The sequence below is a fragment of the Homalodisca vitripennis genome, chromosome 2, assembly GCF_021130785.1.
Source record: "Homalodisca vitripennis isolate AUS2020 chromosome 2, UT_GWSS_2.1, whole genome shotgun sequence".
Classification (NCBI taxonomy): Eukaryota; Metazoa; Arthropoda; class Insecta; order Hemiptera; family Cicadellidae; genus Homalodisca; species Homalodisca vitripennis.
Window position 1 is genome coordinate 74,370,647 of NC_060208.1, and position 15,568 is coordinate 74,386,214.

Sequence of the window (15,568 nt, forward strand, 5' to 3'; positions counted from 1 at the left end):
TATAAAACATTTTAAAGTCCATGCAAAGAAATACAATATATATAGGAGGAATTACAGATTTATTATGTTTAGCCCACTTGGTTGCCAAGATTTTAAAATTAGCTTAAGAACGATTACAACATTCTTTAAATTTACTAGATTGAAATTATAATAAAAATGAAAAAGTCCTTTTAAGGTTAGGGCATTAAGAAATAATTTTGGTAATGTTGAATTGGAAAATATGCATTACAAAATTCAAATGTAATTGTTAATCTTTTTGTCTTACTATTTCCTTGCTCGGTTGAAATAATAACTCTTGTTAGAATCAAGCTATGAATGTAAAAAGATTTATGGTGGTTAAATTAATTTAGTATACGGTTGTGCTCTAATAAAACATTGTTTACACAGAACAGTTAATTAAATTTAACAGATTCTTTCAATATTGCATCTTTAAAGACCAAGATGGGATTTTTTTCGCTTTTTAGAGACCAGTGCGGCGTAGCCCAGAAATATTTATGAAATCATAATAGACCTATATTTTTACTAAGTACCCTAAGAATGTCCATGTGTACTTTCAGTACAATCAGTTTAATAGTTGACCTATGAAAGCAAAAGAAACAAACACAGATTCGAATGTATTAGGATAATATAAATATGTATATTACATTTTAAAATTAAATTGTTTGAAATTAATTAAGAGGCAATTTTTATTACAGTATACAGTAACACATTGTCGGTGGCACATAAGTCACCATCTCAATTTAAATAAAGTGGTCAGTACTCCTTAGTTTTAGAATATTCTAAGAAGATATCCATAAACATTTATATAAACCTCCATTACGCGCCAATAACAATGGTTGTACGCTGAAATTAATATGAATACTAATTGTATTTAATGATTTATTAATATCTAATTTAAATTACTAATATTTACTAAAAAGAATTACATTGAAAATGTGTTTTTATTAATAACTACTAGTAGTCTGAAATTATTTCCAATTGCTTCAAGAAACTAAAATACAATAATTCCAATCCATCTATGGAGATCACTGACATCATAATTAGGGGCTTTGCTAATTATAGGTTTGAACCGAGAAAGTGTAAAATATTTCAGTAAATATTTGAAAGGGATCTACATACCTTGTAAACAAGGCACATTAAACGGTGTGTTCTTGTATAAAGTGCGTAATAACACAAAATATAACATGAGGCCTTGTAATTCAGTTACTGGTTTCTTTTAACTTCTTGATCTAAATTCTAACATCTCTTTGTTAAATATCTTTTTCAAAACAAACGGCCATAACAATTAAAAACTATTTCTAATAATCCATATTAAAAATAGATAATCCAACACCAAAGGATTATCTATACGTCCTCTGCTAGAAGTAACCTCAATTCAGTGACAACCAAAGACGTTTAATGTTGTTAATCCTACGCCTCTGGGAAAAACGGAATTGTGTGTCTAATTAGCTGACACCGAACTTTCCCAGGCCTTGGAAACGTCCGAGTGTTGTTGCATCACAGCATCAGATACAACCCGTGGCCAGCGGTAGATAATATTGAATTAATTAGAAGTTTTCTCTATTAAACTCACTGAACTAAAACATTTCACGCTAAGAAAAGTTTCAACATCTAAGTTCTACCTCATTAAACACAACTGCTGCACAGTACATCTAGTGAAAATTATTTTTATCTTCGGCTTACATGTTTTCATCTTATTAAGAACGGTTGATTAGGAGTTTTTAATATCCATAGATCAAATTATTATATAGTAGGTCATTACATATTTTCATGCTATGTAACATGGCAATGAAACGATAAATGTCTAACAAAACCCCAAATTAAACTTAGTGCACAAACTGATTTTATAAATATCTGATTTAAATTCGTTGGCAAGCTTGGCACGCAACGTCGCTGCAATATTCTAACTTTAAACATTTACAACTCCGTTATTTATGTGGGGGGGAGGAATAAAATATTGTTGAACAATGTTCTAGGAAGTCTACTTACATCACCTGACTACGCGGCATGGATTATTTGCTACCCACATTCAACCTTTTGCTATTGGTGGGTAATACATTAATATCTCGTTGAGCACCTATAAAAATTATCATATAGTTTAAATGTACGAATCAAACAGCGGGAAATCTGATCCCTTTTATCCACCTTCTATCTGAACAGATGCTCTATCTTCACAGTATGACCTTACCATCAGATTTTCATCACAAAGCCACACCCCTCTACTCTAGTTTAATAAAAATAGCCATATGCAACGTTAAGTATCTTTTTCAAACCACTAAATAGTTTTTACTTTTAATATTTTTCAGAAACAATATCTGAATGTTATCTTTCAGAGAGAGCTTTTACAACTATTATTTTGTTTCAATAATATCGTTTATACATTCCTTATCAACTACACATACGTTATTCAAATGAAATTGTCCTTTTTAGAAGACTAACGATTGAATTTGTTATTATATATATATATATATATATATATATATTATATATATTATAATATATATATATTATAATATATTATTATATATATTATATTATATATATATATATATATATATATATATATATATATATATAATCGCAAAAAGTACTTGCTCCGCCGGGAATCGAACCCGGATCTCTCACTTGCCGGGTGAATGTTCTACCATTACACCACAGAGCGCTTACTTTTTCCGATTCAATTATTTTGTATTTGGCCGTATCTGTCACATATGCGTTTAAATAAGCAAACTAACATATGATCGGAAGACCGAATACCTGTCAAACTACTTTTATTTACATTAAATTGTATAAATGGCAATAGCCTTATTTAATTTCAATAAACATTGAATCGCAAAAAGTACTTGCTCCGCCGGGAGTCGAACCCGGATCTCTCACTTGCCGGGTGAATGTGCTACCATTACACCACAGAGCGCTTACTTTTTCCGATTCAATTATTTTGTATTTGGCCGTATCTGTCACATATGCGTTTAAATAAGCAAACTAACATAAGATCGGAAGACCGAATATCTATCAAACGACTTTTATTTACATTAAATTGTATAAATGGCAATAGCCTTATTTAATTTCAATAAACATTGAATCGCAAAAAGTACTTGCTCCGCCGGGGTATATATATATATATATATATATATATATTTATTTATTTATTACATATTACATTTAACCATTTGGTAAATCTTAAACCATGAACAATCATTGGATTCAACTAAACGGAGTAAAACATATAATTGCAGCAAAATACAGTGTTATTGGGGAATTAATTTTTCACTTTAAAAACGTTTTGCCGTAGAAAATAAAACTTTAAATAGAATAATAAAAAATTATTGATAATCTTCGAATCTGACATTTACATTAGTTCCTTCAATTATTACACCTAGGTGGGTTGTAAGCAAACAAGCGGATATTAAGAGTCGATAGTCACTGCCAGGGAGATTGATTTATTTTTGGTAAACTGTGCCAATAAAAACTGAGGAACTGTAATGTGGTAAAATAAGATAACACAACGTGTTGCAGTAATGGCATTACCCGTGACTCTGCAGTAATGACAACACTGGCCAACGATGTTATGTGCTGGGCGAGATTATATTACCTTTACCTTATTAAGAAGTACGTTCTGGACTATGATCAACTGTGTAGACAAAATAAATATATTCTAGCAGAGTATAGGTTTTTGTTGCAATCAATTACAATACAGCCAACGTTTAAATAGGTGACAGTTACTCTTGATGCTTATTCTAAGCCGGAAAATTCCCACCTATAATTCGTCACAATGTGAAAAATCATCAAGAAATAGTTAAAAATATTAGACAGGTTATAATGCATAATTCGTTCACTGAAATAAAAGGTAGGACTCTTCAAACTAGATTTGACTCTAAAAGTCTCACTGTTTTTATGTTGACTTGAATGTTTAATATCACACTTTACAAAGGAGTCAAGATAAGAAACTTGATGTAGTGTTATGGAACGTCCCTTTCTCCCTCTCTAATGAAAAAAGTTAATCGGAATAATATTTCCTGAATTTCCAGTAAAAAAAGGTAGTTCGTTTCGTAAATAAAGATAAAATGTCCATCTCGCAGTGCCCTGTTTTCTTAGAAAACAACGAGAAAGCTGGTGAAATATAAACACTAACCAAGACGTGCTACGCCTTTGCAGGTGTTGAACCGAAAAGAAAATCTTGAGATATACCTTAGTGTATATCTATCGCTTTGGGTATACAAAACACATTTGTAAACTTAACCCCATGTGTGAAATGCGCAGGATATCCATTACTCGGAGTGTTCCTACAAAAAGACCACCATCCCTAAAATTGTTGATTGTAGCGAACCCCATACTATCAACAACAGAGGTTCTAAACTTTAAAATTATATCAAGGAAAATACCTTGAATAAGGCCCTCCCTCGTACTAACTCTGTCGTGGTTTTGCAAACGCCAGCGCTGAAGCAAATGCGAAGGAGAAGACATCACTCAATTTTCCAGAACACCCCGTAATTTACCAAGGCTTTTTCAAGCTTAATTTAGAGTACGGTCATAACATCTATATTATTACTGCACACAAATCACCAAATAATTTTTATCAGCAACATCTTTTGAATTTATTTCATTGATATACCACAACTCTAACTCTTGGTATTCTTAATTATAAACGCCATTTTGGGGGCTATAGAATCAACAACGCAAGCAAAGTTTGTCTCCTTAGTGTTATTATTGGATCCCTAAAAAACCATTTTATACAGACATACTCGACATCAAGCTACATAAATATTTCACAACTCAGATATCGTAAAAAGGTTTTAAGTGAACTTCTGAGCATATTTCTGTTATTTCAACCTTTTTCTTACAACATGTGTTTTTACCTACCCTGCATATAGACTTATACTCATCGATAGTGATCGACTGGATAATCAGTTAATTCTTCTCTACTGTTCTAGATATTCAGGTAACTATTCCACTAGCATTGTATACAGTCGATGGTATTGCTATTATTAATTTGTCTTTTGCTTTATTTATTTGTTAACTCGATCTTTGCCCTTGTTTAACTAGCTATTGATATGAATAAATAAACGTTTGATATATAATTATTATTGAGTTTATTTGTCACATACAGGGTTTCGTGAATTATACTGCCACGGGCACACAAAAAAATTATATCCAACACAGAAAAGGTTTTGGTAAAAGTTAGGTTTGAATTTTGAAATATTTGGAATCATAAATTGGGCACATCTTACTTGAGTTCAAGTCCAGTTTTACTTTGTGTGTTCCATTGACATTTATTCATCTTCCAATCATCCTTGTCGGTTTAGTGTGGATTCAATACTTGCAATGTTGATCCTTGAAGATTTGGGAGTTCTGGTTGCCATCCAATATTCGAGTGGTCATCATCTAGTAAATGTCTATTCTGTTCTTTTACAAAAATCAAGATTCACCAATTTAACACGAATAATAAAATGTATGACTGTATTTAATAACTCAAATGTTGATTAACTTTGTGTTTTTTAATACATTTCTGGATGAAAAAGGGTTCTTCTCAGTCTCATATTAATTCATAATTGAAAAGAATAAGTTCCATTATTCCATAAGTTCACTTTATAACTCCAGGTGTTGTAACTTACTTTGCATAACAATCTCCTTGTTTTTGATATTAAGATGTAATGTATTCTGTGGTATTTGGTCTAAAGAAATTACTTTATTTTATCTGATGATTCAATTTTACAATAGTTTATGTATTTCTATCTTATATGTATGATAATTTGTTTTATGTTAATTTTAACTCTAAAACAGGTTGCTAGTTTATCTTAATTTTAAAATCTATTGACTTATATATGTTTATTGTAAGTTATCAAAATTGTATGGGTGTACGTTCTTCTTCTTGTATGGATTGCTGTGTGTGTATATATGTGGTATAAACTCTTTTAGTTATGTATTAATCTTTTATAAACAAACATAAAATAATACGAACTATTAACTTTTCAAAACAAAAGTGTAATTATGTTGTTATTAATTACTTAACGGAATGTTCACACCGTCAAAATAGGTGTAATTGTTTAGACTTATCCTTCCTACAAAATCACACAATTTTCAGCCTCAAATGAGAATCTTGATTAAAGGAACGGAGAGATATAGATATGATCAATGGCAGAGATATAGACGCTTCTGTGTTAAACAATGATTGAACGAACTTATTCGTATGGTAAAACGTGTACTTTGATATCGAATTAATTTGTACAAATCCTATATTTCCTATATAGATCCTAGTGATCTGAATATGTGGCGTACAACGAAACTAATTTTGAGACCTCCGTCGACATTTGCTATTTGATACACAGAAGTGTAATACATTTTCTGACCATTTTAGACAAGCGTTCAGTCCTAATGCGGTAGCTGACCTAGATACTAACGGAAACGTCGAATTTCTGAATGCTTACTCCTAGTGGGGTTAAGCAAGCAGCCTAAAAAATATAATCATCTGAAATAAGAAATACTATCAAGGCATAAAAAGACGCCTGGGTATGATTTAATAGGGAATTTAGTCTTAAGGGAATTCGCTACTGAATATAGGTAAAAATCATAGTTTTTTTCCATTTTGTCCATTAGGTTATATTACACAAGGAAAATATATTGTTACTCATGTTTCCAAATTTTTCATGATAGAAACAAATTTTTCATAATTGTAATTTTAGTTCTTCGAAATTTGGAATATTGTGTTATAGCAAATACAAGCAAATATTTCTTCATACGTTAGAATGACAATATTTCAACCTTTATTTGTAAACAAATTTACTATAAAAGTTTATAATTGTCAAAATGCTAATTTTTATATTTTTTTATATTTTATGTTTATGAAAAAAGTAATGTGGCAAAATCTGTTATCAATCAACTGATCAGCTGATTTGACTTAGTGGTGAAATAAGATGGAATGAACCATTTTGTACTGCTGCTTGTGTGGATTTATTGTTTATTCTATTTACTAAACAATTGAGTGTGGGTAGATTGAGGAAAAGTAGGCAAAATACTGCAACTTCGAAAGAAGCAGACACCATATAAATGTAAGAATTTATTTTATTTATGTACTATTTATATCATAGTGACATAAACAACAGAACGCCACCGATTGCATTTCCTTTCGGCAAATTTCTGAGATGCACGGTAGAAATTAACACTGCGATTTCTGGCCTGTGGTACATCGAAGTCTTAAGACGTATAAAATATGTACTTTAATAATACGTGAGAGTTTCATGTAATGTTGTTCATGTTTAATATTTTAAATAAATCATTCCCACAATTTGATTTTGTAATAATATTTTATGTATCATGTTTTGCCAAAATTATACTACAGTATTTTATATATTTTAAGCTATAGTTTTCATGTGTATCTTTGTGTCCATTTAGTTTCAGTGTATAGGGGCAGACTAATAACAGATTTTAAAAAGCATAGAATGTTGCGTGGGTAAAGTGACCGGAGAATGAAAGACCTACTAGACTATCCTTGAGAATAATGTAGCCCATTTGAGATTTAAGAATTTTGAATTTCCTCTCTAGCTTCCCTGATTATCAAAAACTCCCATCCCCAAAGCAACTTCAAACTTTCTGTACTGACGCCGACCTCGTCACAAAAGATGAAATTGGCCAAAATATATACCAAATTGTAAGTCTTGCACCGTACCAATACCAACCATTAAACGATTTGGCATATTAAATGTTATTTATCAATTTAAATCAAAATCTTCTTTAAACGATAATGGGTGCTTTCTCATGAAGCAGCTTGAGTCAGAAGGAAGATTGTACTCGTATACCATTCTAGCCAAATTTCCTAATTGATTCGTCTGTATTTCTCCTAACTACACGATGCCTCCGATAGAGGCACGTTATAAAGTTGTTACACAATCACAATTATACGTTATAACATTTTATTCTACGTGAGCGATACAATATATCTTTCAAAAATAACATCAACTAATATAATAAAATTAAAATAAATTTAAAATCCCGCCTTCGGCATTTGGTTACATTTACTTAGAAATGACCCTCGTCAGCAGCACGTTTATAGGCTGCAGTAAAATCTACTTTGTTTCGAATACTTCATTGTTTTTTTAGACTGACAGGCACAAATTCTGCCGCTTTATAAACAGTTTACTTACTGTTGAAGTTACGTTTACGAGTTGTTCAATTTGGGAAATATGACAAAAAAGAAAAATTTTAACAACGGCCAATCAAGGTCTCAAAATTTTAAATTTATGATATTGTGGGAATCTTCGGGAAACGAACGGAATATTTACATAATTACTATTACTACTTCTATTTAGCAAAAAAACTGGTTTTTTTGTTATCGGAAGCAAAACACCGATGCAACAGCAATTGATAGCAAACTGCAATTAAGGATAAATTACATCACTTCTGGCTGGTTTATACCTTCCAGTTTTACACTGGGTACACCAAACACCCATGTCACTTAAATCTGAGCAACCCTATTGATGTCCAGTCCAGGAACGGCACATCACTAACCGCAAATGTCGAGATATTGGATTGCAAGGGGAGATCGGTACGAGTTTATTGCGGGGGATGACTGTTGGAATTGGTGGAGATCCCTAAGCGTTAAAGACATTTGCTAGCCTAGATATAAGTGTTTGTCACCTCTGCCTGCTTTGACTGGAGAGGCTGGTACAGAGCTGGCCTACCCTTCGTACATGGAGACATGACCAAGAATAACAACAAACTTTATTATGGATTTCGACGGTAGATGGACCCAATCACGTTCAGAATAACCTGTCACTCTGGTAACAGCACAAAAGCTCTTTTAGGGAATTTGGGCCCCATTAAGTTTAATTTCTCAACTTCTTTTCCCAAGAGAACAAAAAGGCTATATAATACATCCTCTAGCCATCATTTAAAATGAGGCTTTTCGTACAGAGGAAATATATACTTAGGAAACTGTAATAAGTTGCAAATTTGTGGCCTAGTTTGGAAAATCTAAAAGTTGAGTTCAAAATTTAAGATAAAATCATGTTAGTGATACAGTTGCTTTCACAGGAACATTAAATAATAAACCACATTGTTAGATATTTCCGTGGAAACTAAGTGTCTTTATTGAAAAAGACTTGAGCTGATCGGACGTGCTTTTAAACAATCTTCTTCGTGTAAAAAGGTGCCAACGTAAAGCTACCTCTAAAGGAAGAGCAACAAGGAAGTTCAGGAGGACAGTTTTTTTCTCCTAGTACCACAGCTAGGAAAGCCAAGCCCCCAGCTACCAGGTTCCTTTGTACAAGAGGAGGTCAACGTAGGAGGTATCCAATAGTAGTCTCCAAAAGTAGACTCAGAAGTTAGGCCTCCAGTTACTAGGTTCCTTTGCGAAAGAGGAGGTCACCCTAGGAGGTATCCAGTAGTAGCCTCCAAGAGAAGACTTAGAAGAACCTCCAGCTACCAGGTTCCTTTGTGCAAGAGGAGGTCATCCTAGGAGATCTCCAGTAGGCACTGAACTTTCAGAAGTCACGCCAACCGTCAGTCAAGAAAAACAACGCCCCGTAGTTTTCGGGAGGATTGTCAAAAGTTCTAGAATCCTGACGATCCTAATTATCTGAAGCCAATCGTTTGATATCACTTATATGTGGGGCGGTGTGTTCAAATAACAAATCTGGGAGCGGTATTGAATTGACAAAACAGATAGGATGACCGCTACACTACGTCGCGATGGTCGGGGCGGCGTAGACACGGGGGTAGGACACCCCAAAAACTATCCCCAGTTTTTAACCTACCTAAAAAATTGTAGTGTTATGTGCACATTTTTAAATAAAGAATAATTTGTTCAAATATTGTAACTTTTTCTTACACAGAAAAAGAAATATATCCTGACCTTGTAATCTTACAGCACAACTTAAAATGTAAAACTAAATTAGAACAGAAATCTCTATGAACAGTTAAAGTTTATAAAAATTTACGACTTTACGTCAGTACTTCATCTCAGACTTTACGAAATATAAATTTGATGTTATTTTATAAGCCACTTTTAATTCACTCAGCCGGGTAAAACATGTACATTTTTCTATCGTCTAACATAGTTTTTTATATTTCGGTAATGTCCGTATATAACAAATATGACCAAGAATAATAATACTTTGATGGATTTACTATACCATTTAAAATAAACCTATTTGTTTTGTACAATTTATGGAATATTTTTTTGTAGTCTTAAAAAGATTTTAGGATTAACACCTATTTGCTTATTTACTTGAATTTATTATCAAATTAAGTCTGTTGGAACAGACCAATTGACTATAAAAACTTTGGTGTTATTTCCAAGAAAAAATTGAAAATGTTGAGCATAATATTTTCCAACAGATCTCCCCTTTTGGAGAAATTGTTAATATATTCGTAGAATAAGTAGTGTTATTTAATACTATACTAAATTTTATCCTAATAATATAAAAAATACGAAAGTGCCTTTGTTTGTTTATTTTGTTTTTACGCATAAAATATTCAACCGACTGTATTGAAAAATTTACATGGACATTCATAGGGTATCTGGGATATGGAAGACCAAATACCTGTCAAACGACTTTTATTTACATTAAATTTGTATAAATGGCAATAGCCTTATTTAATTTCAGTAAACTTTGAATCACAAAAAGTACTATATATATTACACTCATTATCTTATGGTATGTGTATTGTAAGTATTTTGTCTGTAAGTAGTCAAAGTAATTTTGACGTTTATGCATTTGCCAATAAAGCAAATGACACGTTTATTCGATTTAAATTATTTTTTAATATTTTTTGGACATTTTTATTATATACTACATCTAAAATTTTACACTATTCCCAATTAAGATAATAATATTGAAATTAATAGAATACTTATTTATGTTGTATATCGGTTAACACTGGTAATCCTAAGCTATAATTGGTCACGATTGGTTATCATCTCGTTTTTAACTCTAAAGTATTAAAATGTTTAAATATTTAGCCGTGTAGATCTAAAAAAATAAACAGTATCAACGTAAGTGCAGAATAGTGAAGCATAATAACCAGCTGAAAAACTACAATGTGGGTTAAGTATGGGTACTCTTTGTTTAGTTTTTTATTGATAAAGATGGAGGTATGGAAATCGGGACACCTTTCTATGAAATAGAAGTGAACTGGGGGAGAGGAGGCTCAAAATTTTTAAACATAGACAAACAAGGTTTTAACTTGATAAAAAAGAAAGATATTGCAAACTAGGTTTCTATCTCAATCCAGTACAAAGTAGCTGCTCATTAAAATTAATATTAAAAATTATCTGAGGAATTACATGAGCGTCCACATTCAGAATGTAAATAACTTCAATAGATGACCACTTTCCTAACAAACTTAAACCTGTTTACAGTTATTTCCTGCTGCAGGGCAGGATAGAGGCCTCCACTATCAGTTTGAGGAAGTCCAGTATCACGTTAAATTCCTAGTTTGAACCAACTAAGTTCAAACGTGTTTTTCTGACACTTTACGTTGAAATAGAGTATTTAAGTTAAAGTCATCATGACCCTGATGATGCGAGCCTACGGAGATGCGAAACCGGGTGAGATCTTATGATGAAGGAAGGAATTTATTTAGAGATTTCGAATCCAAACATGTTCAAATGAAAGCAAAAGAAAAATCATACATTATTTTAAAAATCTATTAAAATAAACTCATTGACAAAAACAAAATTTCATTCATCTCGATCGGTTTCAAAATGGCAGCCGTTATATTGAAAAATTTTACGGAACACCCTGTATTTTTTATCCGCGTGAGTTGTGTTTATTCTGATTCCCATTTCTTGCTCAGGAGAAACTCAGTTTCATTGTGATAAGCCACATGACTACTTCTAAAAGTATTTTGGTGTTGAGCCCAGAGCTCGAATTTTGAAAAATTCAAAATTCATATAAGCCAAATATTTTAAACTGTAACATGAATAGGGAGTGTAAGATTTTTAAACATATTCCTAATGTTGTTTGTAAGGAAATATGAGGCCCATTTTAAACATTTTTGTAGATTTTAAATATGGAAAAAGTAATTGACCACAGTACTGTTAAGAATCAACATGAGTTTTAGACCTGTCCGTAAGTATTTTGCTGTACTGATACCTTAGACTAGATATTACAACTCTTTTTAATAATACATCGCTATTAAAAATGTTTTGTTTTCTTAGTGTAAACATTTTTCAAATAGTACAAACTATTAATGCATAAAGTATCCCTATAACATATTGGAAAGAATATGTAAAAAACAGATTTCTGCTTATTTTTTGAAAACCACTGGAGATACGAAATCACTTTAAATACACACTTTGTTCGTCTTTAACGAGACCATATTAACAGCAAGCACTCAATGTAAACACTCTCCCAATGTACGATGTAAAAAGGGTTTTATTTTGTGCGAAAGCATTTAGTACAAGACCATTTATAAGATTGTGCATTATGCAACTTTTGTTTTGAAACAAACCTTTCTCAAACCAACCCCTCGTAATAAAAAAAGGCTTTGTGGGATATTTAATAACAGTATAAGAAATCTAAAGTCTGAGGTCAAATTCATGTAAATTATGATTTTTTAAACTAACTATTTTGTTTTCATTTATAATTTTTGTTAAAAAAAATGTATATTCCAACTCAGTACCTTCAGTTTTGGAGATAAATGGCTAGTGTCATTAAAATATCTTGGAAATATTACGTAAAAACAGATTTGTGCTTTGAAAACCAATGGAGATAGAAAAAAGTTTAAATAAAACTCTGTTCATTTAAACGAGCCCTTTAAAATTATTTCTGAATTTCGCCACATGCATTAGGCTGAAACCAACTAATTAACGCTGAGGTCCTTGCGACTCCGGGGTATATTCATTTGTTAGTGGGCCGTAACGGAAATTACGACATATACGTGGGAAGTGTAAATTTCATGACCATTTTGCATCAACATTTAAATTAATTTACAATTCGTTTAGAACATAGTCGTGTCTCAAAGCTTACTAATTTCAGGGTTGTGATATGTTCCAACAGAATCTTTATTCAAGAAACAGTGGAGACATTTAATCATGTACATGTTCTAATCAGCACGCCTTAACTTTTTTAACGCAGATAACTATTCTGTAATTTCCTTCATTGTTCTTTTTATCTTCTTAGTTATTTAAAATTACGTAAGCTTTCGATACTGGTTTTAATAAAATTAACACAAGTCGCTTGATAAATTTGGAAATGTTATTGTATTCAAAAATTATTTTAAAGATGTTTTGTGAATTTTACTACAGTATTTTTACAATAAGAACAGATCCTCATCCAATTAAATATTGATATTTCAAAAATATAAATCTAACTGTTATACAGGTTCACATGTTCAAGGATAATTTTTTGAAAATACCTGTAAGATTTTGAAATCACTATCGTAATATGATGCTAATTTCCAGTGACACACGGCAAGAAAAATTATTATATTGACCAAACTCAAGAAAGAGTATCATTGGTGACATACGTTAACCCATTACAGCAAAACACAGATGGTAAATATTTTATAAATATTTTCAAAATAACTTTAGTTAACGAATCAATTCCAGCCAATGTACTTGAACAATTACTAGTAATTACTATGATGGAAATAACAAAAAATGTTAACATTTTACTGAACCATCACACTATTTCAAATATTCTTTAATTCAGAAAAGTGTCGGAGTTTTCAGAGAGAAGGTTACAGAAGAATCTTTATCAAAAGTGCTTAGAACATTGAAAAGGAGATTATCCACTATATTCTGCAAGGGAAATGTCTGTGAAGCAGCGGATAACCTATAATTGCCTGTACTTTGATTACGTGTCTGCAACAAACTTATTTCATTTACAGGTCTATAGCTCATTTGATGCTCGCTATGTCCTGCGGATAGATAAACAGACGGGCGATGACACAGAAAAAATCGTTACATAAACATTACTCAAAGAAAAATTATTTACTGTAAATATGTTTGAGCAGCTGATTGTTTCACAGAGCGCTAAGTTCTACGCAGTTTTCCAGTATTATGTATTTGCATGAATAAATATCAGAGTTGTATTGTGATGCAAATTGTAATGACAATAATAATATCTAACTCGTATTATATAATATTAGTAGTTATCCGCGGCTTCTGTTGCACGTTTCATTACATATATATATATATATATATATATATATATATATATATATATATATAATATACTTTATTGTATCAGGTTTACATACATTTATACGAATATGAAAGTTACAAATTGAGGCAGCGAGCCAGGTGGCCTAAATCTAGGCATACATTTTCCTTTAGAGAGTTCAACTAATCGTATAAATTATTTAGTAAACTAGGATGATCCAAAACTTCTTGCTGATGTGTCCCCGTGCTGATTTGTGTTCCTACACAGGTTTATGTGCGTATAATGTCAAAACAGTTTACGTACAGTTCAAAGATTTAGCACCGGTCTAGGTCTATTGAAAAGTAACATGTAGGAAGGTTGGATTTTCCACTTTATTCCTTATACTGGAAGTAGATTATAAGCACCGGAAGTAGATTTATCTTACTGTAATAGGCTTCAAAGTCCAACGTACACATGCCCATTGCCTCACTAGCAAATTCAATCAATAAAGAGAATAATCAATATAGAGTTGAGTAGTAAAAACATTACGTTAATCATTTTATTCGCATTCTAATACACGTTATAAAATATTTCATGAACGCATCTCCTTGAAAGAAATTAAAAGAATTCCTACCAACCAAAATTAAAATGTAAATTAACATCTTCACTAATCTAGTGCCGAATGCTAAGCAACATTTATAACAATAATCATTTATAAACATTATATAACATTTATTTAAACGATATAAAAATAATTCTATACATGGAAATTAATATAATATTTTATAATATATAATGTCTATGAATATGTTTTATTGTCGTTGTTTGATATTCAATGAAAAAAGTATATCTTTGACATCCCTGTTATTCAGCATTGGAAATTGGATACAAAGCCGCGGATAAGTGCTAGTTATATCAAAATTCAGTCAGGTGTGTATATTTAAACTGGTGCAATAACACTTTGGTTGTGATTATTTAATCTTTTAAGTCATGGCCCTTAATACAACTTCCCTAAACGTATAAAACTTTTTTATTACCAATCAAAGATAGAATTAAAGATCCCAATTCCGGCATGGGCTTTAAAGTACCAAATTAAGGCAGTATAAAATTATGAATGTTTTACGTTATCTAAATGAGTTATAGTTTCGCGGGTTGACTTGTCTTTGGGGACTTTGATAAAATGTTTCTTAAAGAAATATTATTTTTATAAATGAAAAACAAACTAGTTCCCCCAATCCCAATACTATTTCCTGAAAATATTAAATCGAAAAGTAATTGTATCTCAAAGACAAAAGATTACCATTGAAATGTGTTGTAAATAGTTAAAATTAAATATTTTGCCTCGGCTTGAATTTTGCTGTCTTTCGATAGCGTGTGGGATGTGATTATTGCTAAACCATTGATGATATACACTATTTAAAATACAATTAACATATTAGGAAATTTGATGTATCATGGGAATAAAAGAACTAAAGCACAATGTT